Source organism: Neoarius graeffei, chromosome 20 (assembly GCF_027579695.1).
Source record: "Neoarius graeffei isolate fNeoGra1 chromosome 20, fNeoGra1.pri, whole genome shotgun sequence".
NCBI lineage: Eukaryota > Metazoa > Chordata > Actinopteri > Siluriformes > Ariidae > Neoarius > Neoarius graeffei.
Genome location: NC_083588.1, coordinates 64,528,646 through 64,551,363, shown reverse-complemented (window position 1 = coordinate 64,551,363; position 22,718 = coordinate 64,528,646). Strand labels below are relative to the sequence as shown.

Here is a 22,718-nt window from a genome sequence, read left to right as displayed (position 1 = left end):
CTCCCCCATCCCCCTCATAAATGATCACAAATCAAATATTCATTAAAAATTACTCAAATATAAAAAACCACGAAAATTCAAAAGTCTAAGACTGGAAAATAAGACATATAGTCCATAGTATATAATACTCATAGAAAAAAAAATTTAAAAATAAAAAGAAAAAAGAAAGATGAGAGAAAGAATCCAAACGCCTCGGCAAACAAAACGTTGAGATTCCCTCTCCCACCTCTCTCATAAAGATAAAAATCAAGAAAACATAAAAATCAAAAATCAAACTAAAAGGATGAGATATGTAAATCGAAAAGATAAGTCTTAAGTCCTTTTTTAAAATCATTAATGTCAGTTGATTCTTTTAAGGCCTTTGGAAGTTGATTCCACAGTCTCGGTGCACATGAAGCGAACGCACGCTTTCCATAAGTATCGGTTCTGTAACGTGGCGTAGAAAGAACAATGATGTTATTACTGTTAGAGCGTAGTGTCCGTAGTGGCTTCTTCACCACCAGTAGATCGCTGAGGTATGATGGCGCCAATCCATTGAGTACTTTGAAGGTCATCAACAAGATCTTGAATATTATTCTCTTCTTCACTGTCAGCCAATGAAGTGAGCGTAAGACAGATGTGATGTGGTCATATTTCTTCTTCAAAGTAACCATCCTTGCAGCTGCATTTTGGATGCACTGCAATTTCGACAAATCCTTGTCAGGGAGACCATACAACAAACTGTTGCAGTAGTCCAGCTTGGATGTTATGAATGCATGTACAAGTTTTTCCGTGGCGGCAGTGTCAAGATATTTTCTAATCTGACCAATATGTCTGAGAGAATGTGAAGCGGATTTACATGTTACTGACCTGGGAAGACATCTTAAGATGGTGATCAAAGATGACCCCAAGATCACGCGCTTCAGATATTGGCTCCTTCACAGATTCATCAGCGGTGACATACTGGATGGCATCAACTGCAAGATACCGTGACTGAAAATGCAGAACCTCTGTTTTCATTGTATTGCACAGCAGCTTATTGCACTTCATCCATTGAACAATGTCGCTAGCACAGTATTCAAGAGCTTCGATGCTGGTAGATCTTTCAGAGCTCTGTGTGACCAAGTACAACTGCATACCTGCCAACCTTGAAAAAAATTTTATGAGTACAAATTTTACAATTTCATGAGCCCCCCCCGCGTCAACCTCACCCCAACCCGGCACGCATGCGCCCCCACAGACCCCAACCAGCAGACCAAAAACACACTTTCAATCCAGTTTTATTGATTGACCTTGGGAACATAGTCCAGTTTTGTAAAACATTCCTATTGATAGACTTTGGGAAACTGTTATTGATGGCTCTTGGGAACTTCCTTCCGTTTTGAAAAGCACAACAAACATTAAATACATGTGCAAATGAAATGAAATTAAACCAGAGCCACTCTTTCAAAATAAATAACACATTAAATTAATACAGTATGTAAAAAAGGCACTTTCAACACAAAACATGGTCTGCACAAATTTCCCATGCAATAGGTTTAGACTTTTGCATTTTTTAACATGTTGGAAGTATATTGCATTATACAGTACACTGCAGTATTTTGTAGTACGCCTTTTTCATATGCAAACTATTGCATTTGCATTCGAAATATTGCATTTACTGCAGTAATACTGTATAAAAAAGCATTTGATACTGCAGTACCACGCAGGTTTTTTCATAAGAGGGATGACCAATTTTCGACTTCACATCATCTGCAAACATTCTAGGCTACCATTGACAGAAGTTACCGACTGCCCTTAAAGGAACAGTCCACCGTATTTCCATAATGAAATATGCTCTTATCTGAATTGAGACGAGCTGCTCCGTACCTCTCCGAGCTTTGCGCGACCTCCCAGTCAGTCAGACGCAGTCAGACGCGCTGTCACTCCTGTTAGCAATGTAGCTAGGCTCAGTATGGCCAATGGTATTTTTTGGGGCTGTAGTTAGATGCAACCAAACTCTTCCACGTTTTTCCTGTTTACATAGGTTTATATGACCAGTGACATGAAACAAGTTCAGTTACACAAATTGAAACGTGGCGATTTTCTATGCTATGGAAAGTGCGCACTATAATGACAGGCGTACTAACACCTTCTGCGCGCTTCGGCAGCGCATTGATACGGAGCTCAGATATCAATGCGCTGCCGAAGCGCGCAGAAGGTGTTAGTACGCCTGTCATTATAGTGCGCACTTTCCATAGCATAGAAAATTGCCACGTTTCAATTTGTGTAACTGAACTTGTTTCATATCACTGGTCATATAAACCTATGTAACCAGGAAAAATGCGGAAGAGTTTGGTCGCATCTAACTACAGCCCCAAAAAATACCATTGGCCATACTGAGCCTAGCTACATTGCTAACAGGAGTGACAGCGCGTCTGACTGCGTCTGACTGACTGGGAGGTCGCGCAAAGCTCGGAGAGGTACGGAGCAGCTCGTCTCAATTCAGATAAGAGCATATTTCATTATGGAAGTATGGTGGACTGTTCCTTTAAGATATACAACACGCTACGTTTTGTTGAGCACATCAATAAAGTGGTACTTATCATAGTGATTCAATGAGAGCGTGAGAGGAATTGTAATCAGGTTTCGTTGGTTACTGCATCGAATATGCAACCTCGAGTGACGGCTTCCAAGTTAAATGAAGAACTAGCCTGTACTGTTGGTGTTGTAAATGCACAAAATAACGGCTAGGAAGCTCGAGTACACGTGAAACGCAACTGTTTCTGTTACAAATATAAAAACGATGTCTCTAACCGACGTTTCAATCCCCGACTCGCTCTAGCCACCTGGCTGCACCGCTGCACTCAAGTCAGAGACGCAAAGGAGGAAGGGGAGGGGGTGAAGAGGGCAGAGCCACACGCTCTGGAAGAGGGGCGGGGGGATTGGGCAAAGCGTTCCATTCTGGCTTTGAGTTTTCTCACAGATCAGCGGTATCAACTTCAGCGAGAACTTGACTGAAATGCGAGTTCGGACGATATGCATACTTTTTAATGTGAAAACGTACAGTCGTACAATGAGGTAAAAATTCGTAGCGGCTACGCAAGATGCGTACAGGTTGGCAGGTATGCAGCTGTGTGTCATCAGCATAAATCATGGTCTGTACATTATGTGCATTTACAATATCCTCCAATGGAGAGACATATAAGGAAAATAATAGAGGGCCAAGCACAGACCCCTGCAGGACACCATACATCAAGGAAGATGGTGCCGATGGAGTTCCATTGATGACAACAGATTGACTTCGGTTAAACAAGTAAGAACAGAGCCATTTAAGTACAGTACCATTCAAACCAAAGCGAGATTTCAATCTTTCAATCAAAATGATAGTGTCAAAAGCGGATAAGAGATCGAGTAAGACCAGAATGACCTCCTTATGCTGATCAAGTGCCAAGTTGATGTCATTATATACGTGAAGTAAGGCAGTTTCAGTACTATGGTGAGGACAGTAGGCAGACTGCATCTTTGAGAGGAGATTGTTCACAAGCAAATGTTCATTAAGTTGTGTCGCCACAGCACGCTCAATAGTCTTAGACAGAAACGACAAGTTGGAGATTGGTCGATAATTCTTGAGATCCTCAGGATCGAGAGAGGCTTTCTTAAGTAGTGGAGTAACTAGAGCATGTTTAAGGCTTGATGGAAATTCTCCTTGCTGTAATGACATATTGATGATTTTAGTAATGGGTGATAACGGCTTACTGATAAATTCCTTTAGCAGTGTAAATAGAAGTGGGTCCAAACAGCAAGACTTAGCTGGTGATCCCATAATTATATGGGTATATAATAATGATGTCAATTATTCTGTTGACATCATCAATAGATACTGAAATAAACTCAGAAAAACTGCACAGTGATTGCTCTTCCACGATAGCACGATTGACAGATTTTGATGGCAAATCATTAATGTCATTGTGAAAAGCAACAATTTTTCCAGAAAAATATTCACTGAACCTCTGGGCAAGCTCAAGTGATGACGTACGAGTAGGAAGTGGCACAGAAGACTTTACTTTGAACAGCTCATCGATGAATTTGAACAATTGCTTCTGATTAAAACCTGATACTTTATCACAGTAATAATTAGTCTTGTGCTTCTCAACAGCTGAATAATACTGGCCAGCGACATCATTATAGATCTGCCTGTGAATTTCTAAGCCTGAATTCTGCCATTTCCTTTCCAGTGGCGGCTCCTGAATTTTTTTTCAGGGGGGCAATTTTCCCCCGTTATGTCTACACGGACCATAAATGTCCACAGGACTGAAGTAAATTGACCTGGGTAGCAAGTCAACTGTTCTACAGAATGTTCTGTAAATAGATTTTGTACTTCAAACTCCAAGACCAGCAAGAATTTTACAGACTGTGCAACTTAAGGACAAACAGGAAAGTGCACTTACTGTAACAAAACATTGTAAATAGTTGGCTAACATAACAATAGCAGTTGAATAAATAGATGAGTGGATCTTTAGATCTTGCAATTACTGGTATTTATCAAGGATATTACCAAAGTGCTAACTCTCAGAGCAAAGTGTGGCAAATATAAAAATGCACATTGAAAACATCAAAAGTGAACGGATTCTGTGACTCTGTGTGTGTGTGTGTGTGTGTGTGTGTGTGTGTGTGTGTGTGAGAGAGTCACGAAGTCAACCAAACCCAGAAAAACACCACGGTGACTGGAGCCCTCAGTTTCGTCTTTGCCTCGTAGAGCTAACTCGAACACTCCACAAAATTTCACGCGTTGGATGAGCCGGTTTAATACGTGCCTGTTCTTGCTCATCTCATCGTTGTAGCGGCGAACTGCTAGCCTGTAGCCCTCATCCGGTTGTGTAGCGATGTTCACTCTCCCAAAAGCCGAAAATTTCACGCAGCTGCCCATGTGAATCTTTGATGACTCATGTTTTTTAATTTTCTCCGACAAATGATGCATGTCCGAAACTCCAGTGACCGTCCAAGCAGTGTTGTCCGTGGAGCCCCTCCAGGGTGGAAAGTAAGCAGGGGTAGCAGAAAACTGCTGAGGCGTCCTCGCAGCCAGCTCGCCAGGATTTGCGCTGGGATCATGTTGAAGTAAAACCTCGAGTATATGATTTCCCCCCCTTTGTCGAAATTTGTTTTATGTTTAGATTTGGTCGAGGGGGGTCCAGCTTGTTTTGTTGCCAATTTAGCTCGATTTGATCGCTGACTAAATGGAACTTCTTTTAAGGACCGCACTGAATTGCTTTCCGCATCCATCTCACCTCAGAAACTGAGAGGATCGAACGCAACTTTGCCGCGCTGTGCAGTGACGTAAGCACGTTAGGGCACGCCCCCCCGGAACCCATAGAGATTGCATTGAAGTGTCAGTCAGGAGAAAAAAAATATATTAACATGGGACTCTATCAGTGAACTCTTGGGCGATTTTCAACGTGACTGAAATCGCCCCAAAAGGGGCGGTACTCTAGAAGCAAGACCACCCTGATTAGACAATGATACCCAGAGACAGATTAAAACGGCCTCGAGCAGCGCTGGTGAAAGTTTGTTTTAAAAAAAGAAAAAAAACTTTTTTTTTTCGTTTTGGCAGTGCGTCGCCCAATCGCCCTTATGCACCAGCTGCCCTTGTTCCTTTCCCAGCGACGCTTCTCAAATTTAAGATTATGTAGTTCTTCAGAGAACCAAGGTGAATGTGGTCTTACTGTAATAGTACGTTCACGTATTGGAGCATATCTATCAGGAAGATTGCTCAAACTGGTGTTGTACTCAGTAACAAGTGAAGCGACATCGGATGGGTTGGTGTTAAATAATGGCAATGTAGACAACTCTTTACCAAAGCAGTCCAGGTCGATCTGTTTAATTTTCCTATGCGCACTCTGGGCTTTAAATAATGCAGGTCTTGGAAAATTGAGACTACAAGTCAGTGTGGCATGATCAGATGGTAGTTCCATGCAAGCACGAAGATTCGATATCAGATCAGAGCCAGACTGGGTAATAACCAGATCCAAAATATGGCCTTTATTGTGAGTGACAAAGTCAACGTGTTGTACCAAAGCAGTAGACTCAATCAGATCATTAAGATGCTTGATGTCAGCATTATCAGTCACGTCCATATGAAAATTAAAATCACCACAGATGAGGTAATTGCAATGAAAAGAAGACACATTCTCCAACAGATGAGAAAAATCATCAAAGAACATGGTTGATGTAAGACCATTCTTTTTGGAAGGAGGAGGTCTGTAGATGGATATAAGGCGAAGAGATTTATTCCCAGCGCTAACATTGATGTCTAGACACTCCATAGCAGTAAATTTACACAATGGCTCGTTCTCAGTAATACTGAGGCCTTTCTGTGTTATCACTGCAATTCCACCGCCAGTTCTATTTAATCTAGGTAGATGAGTGATTACATGAGTAGGTAGTGCATTCATAAAATCAGCGATAGTCCAGTCGTCTCGACCATCACCGTTCAGCCAGCTCTCAATTATAACCATAACATCAATTTGGCAGGAAATTATAAAATCACACAAACTGGTTGATTTGTTCTTCATGGAACGGGCATTCCAAAAAGCGAAACGAACTTTAGGACTATACGAAGTTGGAATCGTTTTAAAGATGTTCACGTCTATTCTTTCTGTAATTCTTGAATTAGTTGGAATGTGTATCAAGTTTTGAGAACCAAAACAACGCTGGTAATTATATGCAAAATCGCGATGCGGCTGTTGAACCGTGACACGTGAAGCAATATTATAAATCTTCGAAGCTTCTCTTTCTTTTACTCTCCTCCCCACTCTCTTGCCACGATAACGCCAATGAAATGAGCATATTCCTGCGAAGAAACAATTGGAATGAGAGTTAAAGGAGCCAGACATTGAGACCACTAGAACTAGAGGCAGGAATTGTTGCCTGGGCCAAGGCGGGAGCTGAACAGCTGGATTGAGTCCGATGACAAAATCAGGATAAATACTCCAAAGTCGAGGCCAAAAACAACCAAAATAGATAGATATCAAGAAACAGATATCTAATAGTAAATTCAGGTTAATAATGACAAACATGAGTGCATAAAATCCAAAATAATAAACAACTAAAAGCCAGTGCAGCCTTACTCATCAGTGCATAACAATGACATCATCAAAAAAAAAATTATTAACGTAACTTTTGAAGCTGAGTCTCCGATTCTTCAAACAGCCCTTACTTTATATTTTATAAGATGCTTCAATGAGAGTTTAAGCTGCGTAACTGCTGAACAGGCATGTAATGATATATTGTGCAATAATAAATCATGATACAAATTTATGACGATTTGAATTGTGATTATTATCAGGGTGCATCATTTTTCGTTTTTTTCTGAGCTGTAATTGTGTTGTTAAAGCAGCAAAGGGGGCAATAACGTACAATAGCGGGAATGGACGTAACTTCAACGTAGGCGGAAGTAACACAGCTCTAATGCTGCAAAAACACACAACACAGATCTCAAGTGTGAAAGAGGTGTTGTGTGATTGTGTACAAACAGATTTAACAAGAAATCAGAGCTCTTTTTTTACAGACTGCTGAAAGATAAAGAAAAGAGAAGCAAATGGAGGCAGAACAAATGTTCAGAAAAGTTTATCAAGAAAAGGCACATTATCTATTATTAACTTTTTTCATTTTTAATAAAAGGAATATTTTACTTAATAGACTGCTGTATTTTACTCCAACCTTTACAAATGTGGGTAAATAATTATTGTTGATTGTTAAGAAAATGAAACAAAAGTTTGTTTGTTTTTTTTAATTAACAAAAGGAATATTTAAAGCTAGACTGCCTTTCAGATTTTTCAAGTGTAGGTCATAAAAAGATTTTTCCCCAACACCCAATAATTTTTGTTTAGTGACCGAAACCTACTGAATTTGAATCACAGACTTCCAATTTTATTAGTTTTTTTAAGAGACCAATTAATGATTTTAGCGCTATGTGGCCCTAAATTCTCTGCCATGTTTTCCTGCTTCACCATGACCCAATTCAAGATACTGTGTCATGCATCACGTGGTGGGCTTTCCCCGTTCATGCAAGGCATTGTGGGATACAAATTTGAAACAGGAGAGGAAAATGGAGGACGTGAGTGTGCGAATGAAACGTGAAAGAGCGACTACAGTAACGGAAAGAAAGCGAGAAGAAAAGCCGTTATGTTATATATGAAGGAAAGGAAACGCAGGACCAAACTAATAAATATTGGCGCTCAGCGAGCACCTCGGTGTGATCAGCTGTTCATTTAGCGACAGAATGATGGAACTGTCAGTGCACGCTCAATGGGAAACCTGTAGATGGCAGTAATGCAACACTGTGGATGCCAGCTGCTGTAAAACCCAAAAGAAGAAGGTAAACCTGCGCATGCGCACACGGACTTCCTCTGTCTGCTTGACTGCGCCAAGCGAGCGATTTCATGCACATTATTTGCTTTAATCCCCTCAAATTAAATAACTTCCCAGCCACAGAATGGCCTTTTTTTTGTGAGAGATTACAGAAATAAACAGATATCGCAATGACCACATTTCAGAGGAAACTAAATTTCATTGATTTTATGAAATCAAAAGGCCGTCTAGCTTTAAGTTGATAAAGAACAGGAAAATAAAAGTTGTAAGAAAATACAAATTTCTTAGTGTACAATTTTATTCAAATATATCGTAGGAAAAACAAATCATGAAGCCTGATATTGTGGCGACTCGTTCCATGCCTACTGCTGAAGAGCGGGTCAACTCCAAGTACAGTATATCGACACCACAACCTGTAATTAATCTGTTTTATTCCTATTTTCATTTTGGTCACTTATCTGTGAATAACTATTCATTATGAACACTGATTAGGTGACTGATTTGGTCAGAACCATAGCAAAGGAGAAAGATAAACAAAGATCTACCTGGTGCAAATAAATATCACACAAATCACCGAAGCATGGGGAACTCAGAGCAGTTGAGTCAATTCATAGTCAAAAAGCTTTCTTGGAAGTGGACCAAGCCCACCTTGCTCAGATGCTCTCAGACCCCAGTGTGATTGCTGGGTTCTTACCTGCCTAAAGAACCACACGATTAACATGTGAACGTATCCATAGACCCTTTAATTGTAATACTTAAACCTAACCCTAATAACCATACCTCCAACCCTCACCTCACCTGACCTTCACTGAACCCTAAATCCTAAACAGACCCCAAACTGTACCCCTAAAGTCTACCCCTGATCTTTGGGGTAAATGGGACTCTGAGGCTAAACATCAGCACATGGACCAGATATCAGTAATCTTCTTTCAATACGCTGGAAGTACTTTTGCACCTCTAAGCTGTGAACCTTCCTGAAAACAGCTTACAAGTGAACTACCTTTACATTCGAGACGCCATCCTAGACATTATCATGTCTGCACAGCGTACAGTACATTAGGATCACAGTAAGGTTTATTTTAAAGGCTCAAAACCACTTCAGTCAGAACACATTGGAGATTCACTACGTTTTATTATTAAAATACTTCGTTTTTTTGTTTGTTTTGGCTTTTCTTCAAAAACTTCTTCAGGAATCCGTTTAAAGCTTTTTACTGGCGGATGTTCCTGTCTCTCCACGTCACCTTCCTAAACGTCCTTCTTGGAGTTGTGAGTTCTGTGGGTTTGTGAAGTAGACAATTAATAGAGTTGTGTTTACTTTTGGAAATGTCATGCTGACATCGATCAAACAAGAGGATGATCATGCTCAAATGATTCTCTTGCACGAAATTCCACTCGTGTTATAAACAGTTATGGTAGAGTCTGGAGACTAAAGCACGGCGAATGTTTAATGTCGTGGAGGACCTTGAGGATCTGTGGTGGACCTCGTGTTTGTAATGTGGTCTGTACATTTGCGGTTGTTATGGGGATAGTATTGGCTGGTTTAGACTGCTCTGTGTATGTGTGTGGGTGAAAGAGAGAGAGAGGGAGAGAGAGAGAGAGAGAGAGAGAGAGAGAGTAGTGCGAGTGTGTAAGAGTGTGTCGATTTCCCGTTTGCGGTAAAAGCCTAGTGGTGAGATAGGACACAAACAAGAGCTTGTAGATGTGTGTATGTATGCGGGTGTTTAGGGTTTAAGAGTAATGGACTCTGTGTGTGTGTGTGTGTGTGTGTGTGTGTGTGTGTGTGTGTGTGTGTGTGTGTGTGTGTTTGATTATAAAGTACACTGAGCCAAGCTGTTTTGTTGTGCCTGGCTAGCAAACCCAATCGAGCGAATTATCACAGCAAATGGAGTGTTATGGAGATAAAGTGCTACTGTTTGTCATCGACCTCCTCCCAGTCCATCACCTGCATGTGTGTTCATCAAGTGCACACACACACACACACACACACACACACACACACACAAATCATGCCTGTCAGCCACAGCAAAGACTCATTTTCCAGTTACTCACCTCATAGTTGACTCACTGCCACCTGTCAGGCATGCAGCTCATCTGAACGTTTACAAGAAAAACATTCCAGACAGAATTTAAAACCTCTACAGTGTTCCTGTGAGTTTTCCAGGAGGGCAGGGCGCCAATGATTATCACGGGCAATTTTTCATGCATCTTCGGCAACCACCTTCAAGCGCAGACTGGAGATCCACCTCTTCAGGCTGCACCTCTCTCCTGCTTCCCTGGACACTGTGTAACTGAGCATCGGTCTTGACCAACCCATGAGGAAAGCTGTGTCCTAATGGTGGGCCCATAGGGTCACCAGTTCGATTCCCTGGACTAGCAGGAATGGCTGAAATGCCCTTGAGCAAGGCATCTAACCCCCAACTGCTCCCCAGGCTGCTCTGGGTATGTTGTATGTCACTCTGGATAACAGCATCTGCTAAATGCCTGTAATGTAAATTTCCCAACCCAGGCTGTGTACTGTCTCGCCTGGGGTTAGCCATTGAAATTTTTTCTCTTTGTCGGTTCATTTGTATGGTTGGTTTCTTTCCTTGGCTGTTTGCTGAGTGTTGGTACTTTAACAGCATATTACATTAAGTATTGTTCTGTCACTTGTTCAGTTGGCACTAGAACTTTCTTGCTGAGAAGTTCAGCACTTCTTGTACCTGACTTTTGCACTTGTTGTACGTCGTTCTGGATAAGAGCATCTGCTAAATGGCATGTAATGTAATGTAATTTTGCGCGCATCACTATAGACAAAGAATCTATCATGCAAAATTAGCCATACTGGGCATCTATGCAAGGTAGATTACTTTTGTAAAATAAAGTAAGCAAATCTGAAATTTTGTAGTTAACCAGTTTAATACAACACTTCATAATATCACGTCTGCGCATGTTTAGGCTTGGCATGCCTTGAACTGTCACTCTTGTCCACGTGTATTTGCCCTCTGAGCAGAGAGCACACTGCAAGCACTAATTACTATACACCTGATCCTGATCAGAGTGCAATCACAGCGTATGTATATAAATACTCCAAACACTAATAACAAAATGAATAAATTTAGCTTTGATCATATCACCAATAGCATGGTGCATTGGGATTGTTAGTTTTAATTAATATTAGCGCAAAAATATTAGAGCATATAAATCTGTAAATCATCACTATGTGCCAAATATAGAGCAATAACACCAGGCCTATTGACATACAGCAGCCTAACTGTTAAGCTCTAACATTTAAATAATATTGGCTGGCGTTGAGTGGTCTATCAGATATATTCCATTCAGTTAGCATGATATCGAACGAGTTGAATACGAGTAACTGAATGGAATATATCTGACAGACCACAAAAAAAAGCCAGCCAATATTATTATTATTATCTCATCTCATTATCTCTAGCCGCTTTATCCTGTTCTACAGGGTCGCAGGCGAGCTGGAGCCTATCCCAGCTGACTACGGGCGAAAGGCGGGGTTCACCCTGGACAAGTCGCCAGGTCATCACAGGGCTGACACATAGACACAGACAACCATTCACACTCACATTCACACCTACGGTCAATTTAGAGTCACCAGTTAACCTAACCTGCATGTCTTTGGACTGTGGGGGAAACCGGAGCACCCGGAGGAAACCCACGCGGACACAGGGAGAACATGCAAACTCCACACAGAAAGGCCCTCGCCGGCCACGGGGCTCGAACCCGGACCTTCTTGCTGTGAGGCGACAGCGCTGACCACTACACCACCGTGCTGCCCTGAAAAAGTGTCCTGTATGTATTAGATTTATTGCTGTATTATAATATTAACAGTTAGGCATTTTTAAAATTAATAATTAAATGGTTGCAATTGAATTGCAATTAGCTTTGACTAGGTCTAACATGCGTTAATACTACTAATCTGGGTGCGATTTACTGGGGGGGATGGTGGGGATCATCCCCCCCTCTGGTTTTTATCTCTGCTGAAAAAAAATCCTCAGGGACAACCCCGTCAATAAAACAAACAAACCAAAAAAAAAAGTTGACATGACAGGCATGTTGTGACACAGTTTCTATGGTCTACATTGCACTCACTTTCAAAATGACCCGAAGTGGCAGCTTTGATGTTCACGAACGTCTAGGGTTGCCAACCGTCCCGTATTGGGCGGGACATCCCATTTTTTGGGTAATTTTAATTTGTCCCGTCAGGGACAGATCCTGCCCCTCACTCCAATGCTGTAGTGTAAATCACGTAATTGCCGTGAGAAGCGCTATTACCGCGAGTCGCGGTCATCTGCGATTTAAAACCATTCACTGTTGCCATATCCTGAATTTTTAAGCTATACTGACAAAATAGGCATCAAATTAAACTAGAGCAGATGGTGCAGCCAGTGGATACAGCCGAACTGTTCGATAAGGATAGCAGATAGCTTAAAAAAAAAAACCTTCTGAAACAGGATAGACCTCAGCCTATAGTAGGGGAGCTTTTCTGCCTCACTCCTGCCTTTGTGATGTCTTTCTCTCTTCTTCTTCTGCTATGAAGCATTGCAGAAGGTTCTTAGGGTTTTCAAATGGACAATTAAGCAAATATCAGGGTTTTACAGCTACAGCAAATCATTTTTCAGTTTATGACATTGCCTTCATAAATATGGCCTGATGAATTATTTGGCCAAAGTTTAAAAGAGAAAAATGAGACAATAATATTAAAATTGTTTGTTATTTTGCATTAAGTTACTTAAAAATATCCATTAATTGGTCTATTAATTTTTAAAAGCTCTATTTTAGAAATGAATTTGTAGTGGCCTACATTTGAAACCCTCACCTAAAGGCGATTCGGTACTGTAACTATTTTGGGGCGCTGGGGTGCGTGTACAGGGCCTGTACCGGTACTTGTCCGCACCCGGAACAAAGTGTCCCTCATTTGGATATGAGAAAGTTGGCAACCCTACGAACATCCGCAGCAAATAGATACATTGTAGATAATCAGAGTGTGAACGTGGATTTAGCGCCATGAATCACATCCTTACTGATGAGCGCAACAGAATGAATGTATCCACACTGACAGCCTTCTTTTCCTCGCTGTCAATGGGCCAGACGTGCGTTCCTTCCCTGCTGAGAAATTCGCAGAAATGTGGATTAAAGAAGGGCGAAACGCGGCGGATAGCGCACCGACGGGAAAGCAGAAAAGGCCACATGAACTGCGCCATCAGAGCAAACTGTTCATTTAGTATTCATGTATTTCAGTGATTTTCGAGTCACTGTCCATTTAATCCGGAGGGAGAGAAACATCACAGCAACGCGACAAGCAATGCGAACTTTGTTGTGTTTGTTCGTGTATTTAGTCAGAGAGATAGGAAGATGAATTTACTATCTCTGGTTTAGTGTTCGTTTTCATTTAGTGTTATTCATTTGATATCATCGGATGTTATTGAGCTGTTAGCCTATTGTTACCTTAATTTTGTGACGTTTCATGATAAAAAAAAACCCCATCCCCCCTTCTGTTTTTTTGACAAATCGCACCCTGCTACTAATAGTAGTAACCGATAATTAATATTAGTCTGGAATATTAATGGTAGATTAGCTCGAGTCTAACATGTTAATGTTACTGTTAACATTAGTGACTAGATGTTCCATAGGTCTATATCTAGAGTTTTGATCTATCAGTCCTAACTTCTGATTGAATTTGTTTAGTCCTCAATTTCTAGATGTTCTAACAAACAGAGACACTCGGTTCTGTGAGCCTCTTACTGCTTTTACCAATTCTTTTCTCTTTCCCGTGTTTGTAGGCATTACTGTTTTTCAAACGTACCTTGCTGCACTGACTCATTATTGTAATAAGACAAAATGGCCGACAGAGCAGGTCTGTGACCCCGCCCTAATAGTATGTTTTGATTGGTCAACATTCGTTACTTTCACTGAAAGTCAGCAACGCTCTTTCTGTGGTGGAACATATGTGCAGGGCGCTTAGAAAGTTCTGGAAAATTATAAGTAGAGCACATATAAACTTGGGCATGGCGCTGGTATTCGAGGGCAGGGCATACGTTCTAAAGGGCAGGGCATAGCACCTTGGTAAAATAAACTAGCTGGAACCCTGCTCTCACAAAAACGGAACAAAATCTCAGTTTAAGTAACAGGCAGTTAAACACTATGCACTTTGATTTGAGTGATTTAAGGTAACACTGTTGGCAGACAATGAGGAAAGATGGATGCTGAGCATATCTTGCGTATCTTTGAGGCTTAAATTAACAGGAAAAAAATGTCAGGAATATCAAATTCAAGGATAAACCATATAAAGTGTGTTCGTAAGGCGTTGGGCCACCATGAGACACACGAACAGATTCAGGACATCTTGCATAGATTCTACAAGCCTCCGGTGTGATACCTTTGAAATGTTCTGGATGGATGAACATCATTCTTTCTAAAGATATTCCCTCAAATTATGTCTCAATGATGATGGAGATGGAGATCCCTGTCTAACACATTGCTCCAAAATCCCTCATAGGTGTTTGATTGAATCAGGCAGAAGAACTTTGTATTGCTTTGTCGTGACTCTTCCCCTTAAAGGGGCCCATCAAACCAAACCATGCTGAACAGCAGTCTCTTAGCGACTCACAATCAGTCAAAAGTCAAAGTCCTTCCTGTGCCAGGGCCTGGTCTTCCCAGGCAGTCTCCTGCCCCAGTACTAACCAGGCCCTTAAGGCACATTGGGTGGCGCCAATCTCTGCTTCTATAGCACTCGGCCTCTCACCTATACAGCTAGGGTTACAGTGGGGGGCAGGGGCGCAGATACGTTTTTTGAACTGGGGGGGACAAAAAACTGGGGGGGACAAAGCTGCCAGCAAACCAACCCCAACCCCGATATGCCTGTCAAGCTTGTTGTGGGTTACCATAGCAACCAAGCTCGAGCTCGCAACCTGTGCAGTCTGCGCAGCTCAACCAACCGAATATCAGTCTTTGTTTTGTTTTATGTGAGTTGTTGCAACTATGTATACACTGCTGTACACCTCAATAAACCGAATGGTAATTAGTCTTTTGATTTTTCCGTGAGGTTTGCCTTATGCAAAGAAAGACAGCATAGACGTTTTTTCCTCCCTATAAGTGGGGGGGACCGAACGAGGTGAATTTAAATCTGGGTGGGACGAATCCCCCCCATCCCCCCCTCTATCTGCACCCGTGGTGGGGGGGTCCCCTGGTAACCACAAGAGTTTGACTCTCCACTCACATCTGTATTGCAGCGTGCCTTGCCAGATGGCAGTGTGTTCCGTTTTTATGATGGTCTTTGGTATGATCCAACTGCGAGTAGAACTCACAATCTCCCCATTGAGAAGCAGACACGGTAACCACCAGGCCAGCTTGCAGTCTAACGACTCATGATTCTTCAGCTATATTAGCATGAATACCTTTGATTCAAAGTATCATGGTATCAAGGTATCATTCAAGGTATGTTGATGTTGATCTTGAGAAAAATGATGTTAGTTATGTCTGCATATAAAGGTCTGTTTTTCCCTTTAATTTCTCTCTCTTTAATTGATGCGGCACACTTTGTTACCTGCTCTGAGTGAATTGTAAGGAACCTTTCAAGACTGGTTTTGTTATGGTGCTTTCCAGATAACATGCAGAAGTATTGATGGTTCTGTCAATACCGTAATATTTGTTTACTATATATAATGAACATTTTTGTAACTAAACTGACCTAAAAATGTTTTACTCCTAATGTATGTATGTGTGTCTGTGTGTTGATGTTTAGTGATGCCCACAAAATCCTATAAAAGGCTTACAGAGAGCTGAAAACAACAAAACTGATGACAAAAAAGTGTTTTCTTGCACACTGTATGAGTCACAAAATTGACTGCAAAAATTTAATTGTTCATTAAATTGGTTTGCAATTGAAACGAATAAGCAATTTAAACTTCAAAGAGCATCGTCCAGATATAAAATCGTAAAAGCTAAGCTCAAAGCCAATTAAACGATCTGAAGCTGCTCAAATGAAGTACACATTCGTGAGTCTCCTTTATACAAACTCACGAGTGAAACATAGGACGCAAATGTTTTTCCCAAATGACTGCGTTTTCATCGACTCCACATTTCTTGTGTAAAAGCTCCTGCGACCAATTTATGAGTAAATTCCTTCGTATTCGGCTTGATCAGTAAGGCCCGGTGTGTGTGTGTGTGTGTGTGTGTGTGTGCAATATCACTTTACACTACTGTTCAAAAGTTTGGGGTCACTTTGAAATGTCCTTATTTTTGAAAGAAAAGCACTGTTCTTTTCAATGAAGATCACTTTAAACTAATCAGAAATCCACTCCATACATTGCTAATGTGGTAAATGACTATTCTAGCTGCAAATGTGTGGTTTTTGGTGCAATATCTCCATAGGTGTATAGAGGCCCATTTCCAGCAACTCTCACTCCAGTGTTCTAATGGTACAATGTGTTTGCTCATTGCCTCAGAAGGCTAATGGATGATTAGAAAACCCTTGTACAATCATGTTAGCACAGCTGAAAACAGTTGAGCTCTTTAGAGAAGCTATAAAACTGACCTTCCTTTGAGCAGATTGAGTTTCTGGAGCATCACATTTGTGGGGTCGATTAAATGCTCAAAATGGCCAGAAAAATGTCTCGACTATATTTTCTATTCATTTTACAACTTATGGTGGGAAATAAAAGTGTGACTTTTCATGGAAAACACAGAATTGTCTGGGAGACCCCAAACTTTTGAACGGTAGTGTATATCACAGTACTGATTATTGCCGTCAGCTGAAAGCTCGATAAAGAAGTTGCAAATATCAGCAATAAAAAAAAATGCCGGTCTATCACAAGGTCATGTTGAAACAAAGCCTCGATTAAATAGCGGCATATCTCTGATCCCTTGTTCTGCATCGGTGTGGATTAGTAGCATCCCACTCATCAACACACCCTGTGGAAAAAGGCCAAGTTCAGCATTCTCTCCAAGCGAGACAGGAAAATTAAACAGCGAAGAAAAGGAAATTGGTTGCAGAAGTTTATCGATTCATAATCAGTGTAGGAATGTTGATGTAACTTGGCACACGTGTTTCTAATATTCAGATTTTTAGATCAAGCACCAGAGCCACCGTGTAAAAGGACCATCATCATCATCATCATCATTATATAGATCTTACAAGTTTGGGTGGCCCTGCTCTCTCTCTCTCTCTCTCTCTCTCTCCTGCCCGAAGGCAGAGAAAGTCCAGACCCAGCTCTAAACCCTGCTCTGGATAACATTATCACTGCAGTGAATGAGAACGCTTCCCATCAATAGCCTTCTTTTTCTAATTTTTGTACTCATCTACATTTACAACTTTTTTTTTTACACTTGATCTGTTATTATTAGATGAGGAAGTTGCACACATGTAAGGTTTGTGTGTTTTTGTTTTTTTTTTCTTTCTGCCAGAGCTACACAGGTTAGGATAGACTTAACAGCTGCCACGGTGTGTATATCTGTTTTTTATTAAGTGCTACGTCAGTAGCTGATCCTCAGCTCTGGAAGCTATGCCCTAGAGATACATTTGTCCAGTGCCACTCTCGTTTCGCTTTATATCTGTTTTTTCCATAACACATGCACCATAATTCTTACATACAGCTCCTCTGTCCACAACAGTGACATCTATGTCTGCACTTTCACTATGGAAATAAACGATGGGTTTTCACCAGAATTGATGGGAAAAGGTTTGAATGGTTAGCTTGAGAAAAAAAATATTGATAGTTGAAGGCTCCTCCCAGTATTTGCTGAACTTAGAAGCGGAAGTCGAGTTCATCGCCGAGCATGTCCAGACAATCTATAGTGCCTGAAAGCCTCACTGATTTACTTCCTCGCTCACGCAAATGTCGTGGTGTTGTTACAGAATGTAGCTTAGTGCTTACGTCTCTATATTTAGTCTCTTATGCTTAGTGCTTACGTCTCTATATAATACCAGCATGCCTCTACTGGACCTTTGACTGAAATGCTTAGCCCACTTATATTGTAAATCTATTATATTTTTATATGTCAAATGGGCTTTAAGTTTTGCAACAGTGACCATATGGTTGTGAGGTCAAATCCTAGCGAAATCTCTCTTTAGTCCCTTGAACAAACTTGCTTAATTCCTAGGCATGTATATAGCCCTGCTTAAATGTGTAAAGCTTTCCATAGCGTGAGATGTATATACACTCCCCGGCCACTTTAATAGGAACTTGTTGTTGACTGTAAGATCCCTGTTCTTGGCTGCAGGAGTGGAACCCAATGTGTTCTTCTGCTGTTGCATGCTGAGATGCTTTTCTGCTGACCACGGTTGTAAAGAGTGATTATATGAGTTACTATATCCTCATCTCATCTCATCTCATCTCATCTCATTATCTGTAGCCACTTTATCCTGTTCTACAGGGTCGCAGGCAAGCTGGAGCCTATCCCAGCTGACTACGGGCGAAAGGCGGGGTACACCCTGGACAAGTCGCCAGGTCATCACAGGGCTGACACATAGACACAGACAACCATTCACACTCACATTCACACCTACGCTCAATTTAGAGTCACCAGTTAACCTAACCTGCATGTCTTTGGACTGTGGGGGAAACCGGAGCACCCGGAGGAAACCCACGCGGACACGGGGAGAACATGCAAACTCCGCACAGAAAGGCCCTCGCCGGCCCCGGGGCTCGAACCCGGACCTTCTTGCTGTGAGGCGACAGCGCTAACCACTACACCGCCGTGCCGCCAGTTACTATATCCTTCCTGGCAAAAAAAGCTCCAATCTGTCCATTTTCCTCTGACTTCTTTTATCAACAAGGCATTTGTTTCCACCCACAGAACTGTCACTCACTCACTCACTCAGTGTTTTTTGTTTTCTGCACCATGCTGTGTAAACTCTAGAGACTGTTGTGTGTGAAAACCCCAGGAGATCAGCAGTTTCTGAAACACTAAAACCAGTCCATCTGACTCAAATCAACACCCATACCACAGTGAAAGAAAGTCCCACTTTGAGATCGCAGTTTTTCCCATTCTGATGTTTGAACATTGTGAACATTAACTGAAGCTCTCGATTTGTATCTGCATGATTTGATGCATGTAAAGGGATTGGCTGATTAGCGAACTGCATCAAACAGTAGGTGGATGGGGGATCCTAATAAAGTGGCCGGTAAGTGTATGTCTAAATAGTGTTTGGCTCTGCACTACTGACCATAAGGTTGTAAGGTCAAATCCCACTGAGGCTCTGTCTGACCCTTGAACAAATTATCTTAACTGTTTGAGCTCTTATATTATAAACCTTGTCTGCTTTATTTTATATTTCAAATGGACATTATGCTTTGCAACAGATACCAGAAGGTTGTGAGGTCAAATCTTAGAGAAACTCTGTTTGGCTCTTGAACAAACCACCTTAACTTTTAAGATCCTATACCACCCCAAGTAAATTTGTATGGTGTTAGGTTTATATGCTGTATGTTACAGTGGCATATGGTTCTGCTCTAACAACCATAAGGTCATGAGGTTAAATCCCAGAGAGCCTCTGTTTGGCCCCTGAACAGCCCCAATTATACTGTATATATTTTGTGTGGGTTTATATGTAGAAGTGTGTGTCAAATGAATAAATGCACTGTAAATGAATGTTTTGTGATCAGTCTGATGGTAAACACACACTTGCCAACTGTTGAGAAAGAATGTAAATAACAAAATCCGTCTGAAAGCTGGAAAATTTAGATATTGGCTCCAACATCTTTGTTTGTCATCATGTTCAGGCCTCTCTCTCTCTCTCTCTCTCTCTCTCTCTTTCTCTCTCTCTTTTGCTTTCTCTCTCTCTCTGTCTTCCTTTTGGCTGTCTCTGGAATCTACAAGCAGCTGGAAAATAAGTGCAAAACAAAAAGCCTTTACTCATTCTGCGGAGAAACAATCCATCCAGGCCAGCAATTAGAAAAATCAACAAAACCCAGTGGGCATACTTATGGGATGATGTGTGAAGAGAAACACCTGCCTGAAGCTGAACTGTCATTCAGTCACGGCCAAATATAATGGGTTCAATCCGTAAACGCACGCTAGCCAAGAATCCGCACACATTTTTTTTTTTTGCATGTAGACGTCTATCTACATTTGCTAACAGGTAGGCTATAGCATAAATCTGGAAACTCTTCTCTTATTTTAGCCTGCAACTGAAATTTGGACTACAACAAAAAATTATAACCTACAGTGCTTGAATAACTTTTGTTTTTGTTTTTTACAGACAAGTTAAAAGTGAACACCGTATCTGACAAGATGGCGGAGATTTTTTAAAAAATATTTGTATATGTAAATACTTAATTTATCTAGAAGTTTTCTCTATTTTCTATTCTCTGTTTATAATGTAATGCTGGAATTTTTAATTTCCCTGAGGGAACCCTCCCAAAGGGATCAATAAAGATCTGATCTGATCTGATCTGATCTGATCTGATCTGATCTGATCTAATCTAATCTAATCTAATCTAATCTGGCCCTGTAGGTCCTAATCCATCACGGTGAGTATGTTTGTTTATTTAGCATTCAGGATTTGGCTACGTAGAAGAAATAAAAACTTCAGATATGAATTCGGAGGTGTCTTACAGAATCACTTGAAGGTCTTCTGAAATACACAGACGTACAGGAGCTGACTAAAAACACAAACGGGTTCTGCTAGCTTGCTTTAGGCAAATTATACAATTAACCTGCAGTGTTTCGAAGCCTGTTGGCGTGGTGTACCTGGGGGGGCAAACAAAAACAAAAACAAACAAAACCACAACCACTCAGACATGGTGTTAAGATTTGATATACACACCAACAGATAGTAGCATATTAAAACCAATCTTTTTAAAGTACAGTAAGAGGTAACACTCAACTTCTGTCATAAAAACAAAAAACATTAGCACACATGTCACCTCATGACTTTACCTTTCAGGCGAGTTTCGGACCGCGCGTCCTTTCAGCCGGAACCGCATTGATTCCACCAACAGCTTTCCCCTCTGAAGAAATCCAGCTCAAGATCACCTCAAGAATTTCATCTAGAGCTTTCTTTCTTTCTTCCTTCTTTTTTTTAGTCTTAAAATATCCGTCTACTCCGTCCTCTCTTCATTTTTTCACCAGGGTCCGCTCACAGTCCTCTCACAGTCCGAGTCCTCTCAGAATCCTCTCACAGTCCGCTCAGAATCCTCTCACAGTCCGAGTCCTCTCAGAATCCGCTCAGAATCCTCTCACAGTCCGAGTCCTCTCAGAATCCGCTCAGAATCCTCTCACAGTCCGAGTCCTCTCAGAATCCGCTCAGAATCCTCTCACAGTCCGAGTCCTCTCAGAATCCGCTCAGAATCCTCTCACAGTCCGAGTCCTCTCAGAATCCTCTCAGAATCCTCTCACAGTCCGAGTCCTCTCAGAATCCGCTCAGAATCCTCTCACAGTCCGAGTCCTCTCAGAATCCTCTCAGAATCCTCTCAGAATCATCCCGAGTTCAGCTCGCGAGACATCCGGCGCGACTCGCCTCGCGCGCGCAGTCCGTGCGCTCGCGACGTCAACCAACGGCTCGCCTAGGCAGGCAGGCAGATAGCTAGCTTAGCTTACTGCTACTGACTAAAGCAACTTCTCAGAGCTTTTTAAAGTAGAAAATCACTTCAGACGTGAACTATGAACGCAAACTTGACTGAAAACAACCGATTTCCGATTAAAATAAGAGTAAGAGATCTCTCTCAGGAGTCTCTGACGAGTGTCCGGACGGAAAGGTAATGGGTTTGTGAAGCTTTCCTGTGGTGTAGGACAGGACCCGTGCAGAAGGGGGCTGGTTTCAAGCGGAGGGGGATGAAAGAGAAGACAAGAAACGCATGAGAGGGAAAACGGAGGAGCAAGATCTGCTGCCTGTGGGTGTAATCAACCAACATTACAACTGACTGAAGAGAAAAGTTTTGAAACGTCTTTAAACTAGCTGGCTTGTTTCGGTTTGTCTCTTTACCTTAATAACTTAGAGATTTCACCTCATATAGCACACACTACCGTTCAAAAGTTTGGGGTCACCCAGACAATTTTGTGTTTTCCATGAAAAGTCACACTTTTATTTACCACCATAAGTTGTAAAATGAATAGAAAATATAGCCGAGACATTTTTCTGGCCATTTTGAGCATTTAATCGACCCCACAAATGTGATGCTCCAGAAACTCAATCTGCTCAAAGGAAGGTCAGTTTTATAGCTTCTCTAAAGAGCTCAACTGTTTTCAGCTGTGCTAACATGATTGTACAAGGGTTTTCTAATCATCCATTAGCCTTCTGAGGCAATGAGCAAACACATTGTACCATTAGAACACTGGAGTGAGAGTTGCTGGAAATGGGCCTCTATACACCTATGGAGATATTGCACCAAAAACCAGACATTTGCAGCTAGAATAGTCATTTACCACATTAGCAATGTATG

General features: G+C 41.4%; 1 protein-coding gene across 4 annotated transcripts in view; it reads right to left on the bottom strand.

The window, feature by feature from the left end:
* Positions 1–22,165, bottom strand: part of LOC132868929 (neurotrophin-3) — a 71,854-nt gene extending 49,689 nt beyond the window's left edge. The window contains exons 1-2 of one of the 4 annotated variants that reach the window (XM_060902246.1): positions 21,217–22,152; positions 20,994–21,027 (exon numbers count right to left, since the gene is read on the bottom strand). The gene's annotated coding sequence lies outside the window, so the exon portion shown is untranslated. Of the gene's footprint in view, positions 1–20,892; positions 20,943–20,993; positions 21,028–21,216 lie in introns of those variants that run through there. The other 3 variants (XR_009650898.1, XM_060902245.1, XM_060902247.1) reach the window with 3 other exon arrangements.
* Between the last annotated feature and the right edge of the window lie 553 nt (positions 22,166–22,718).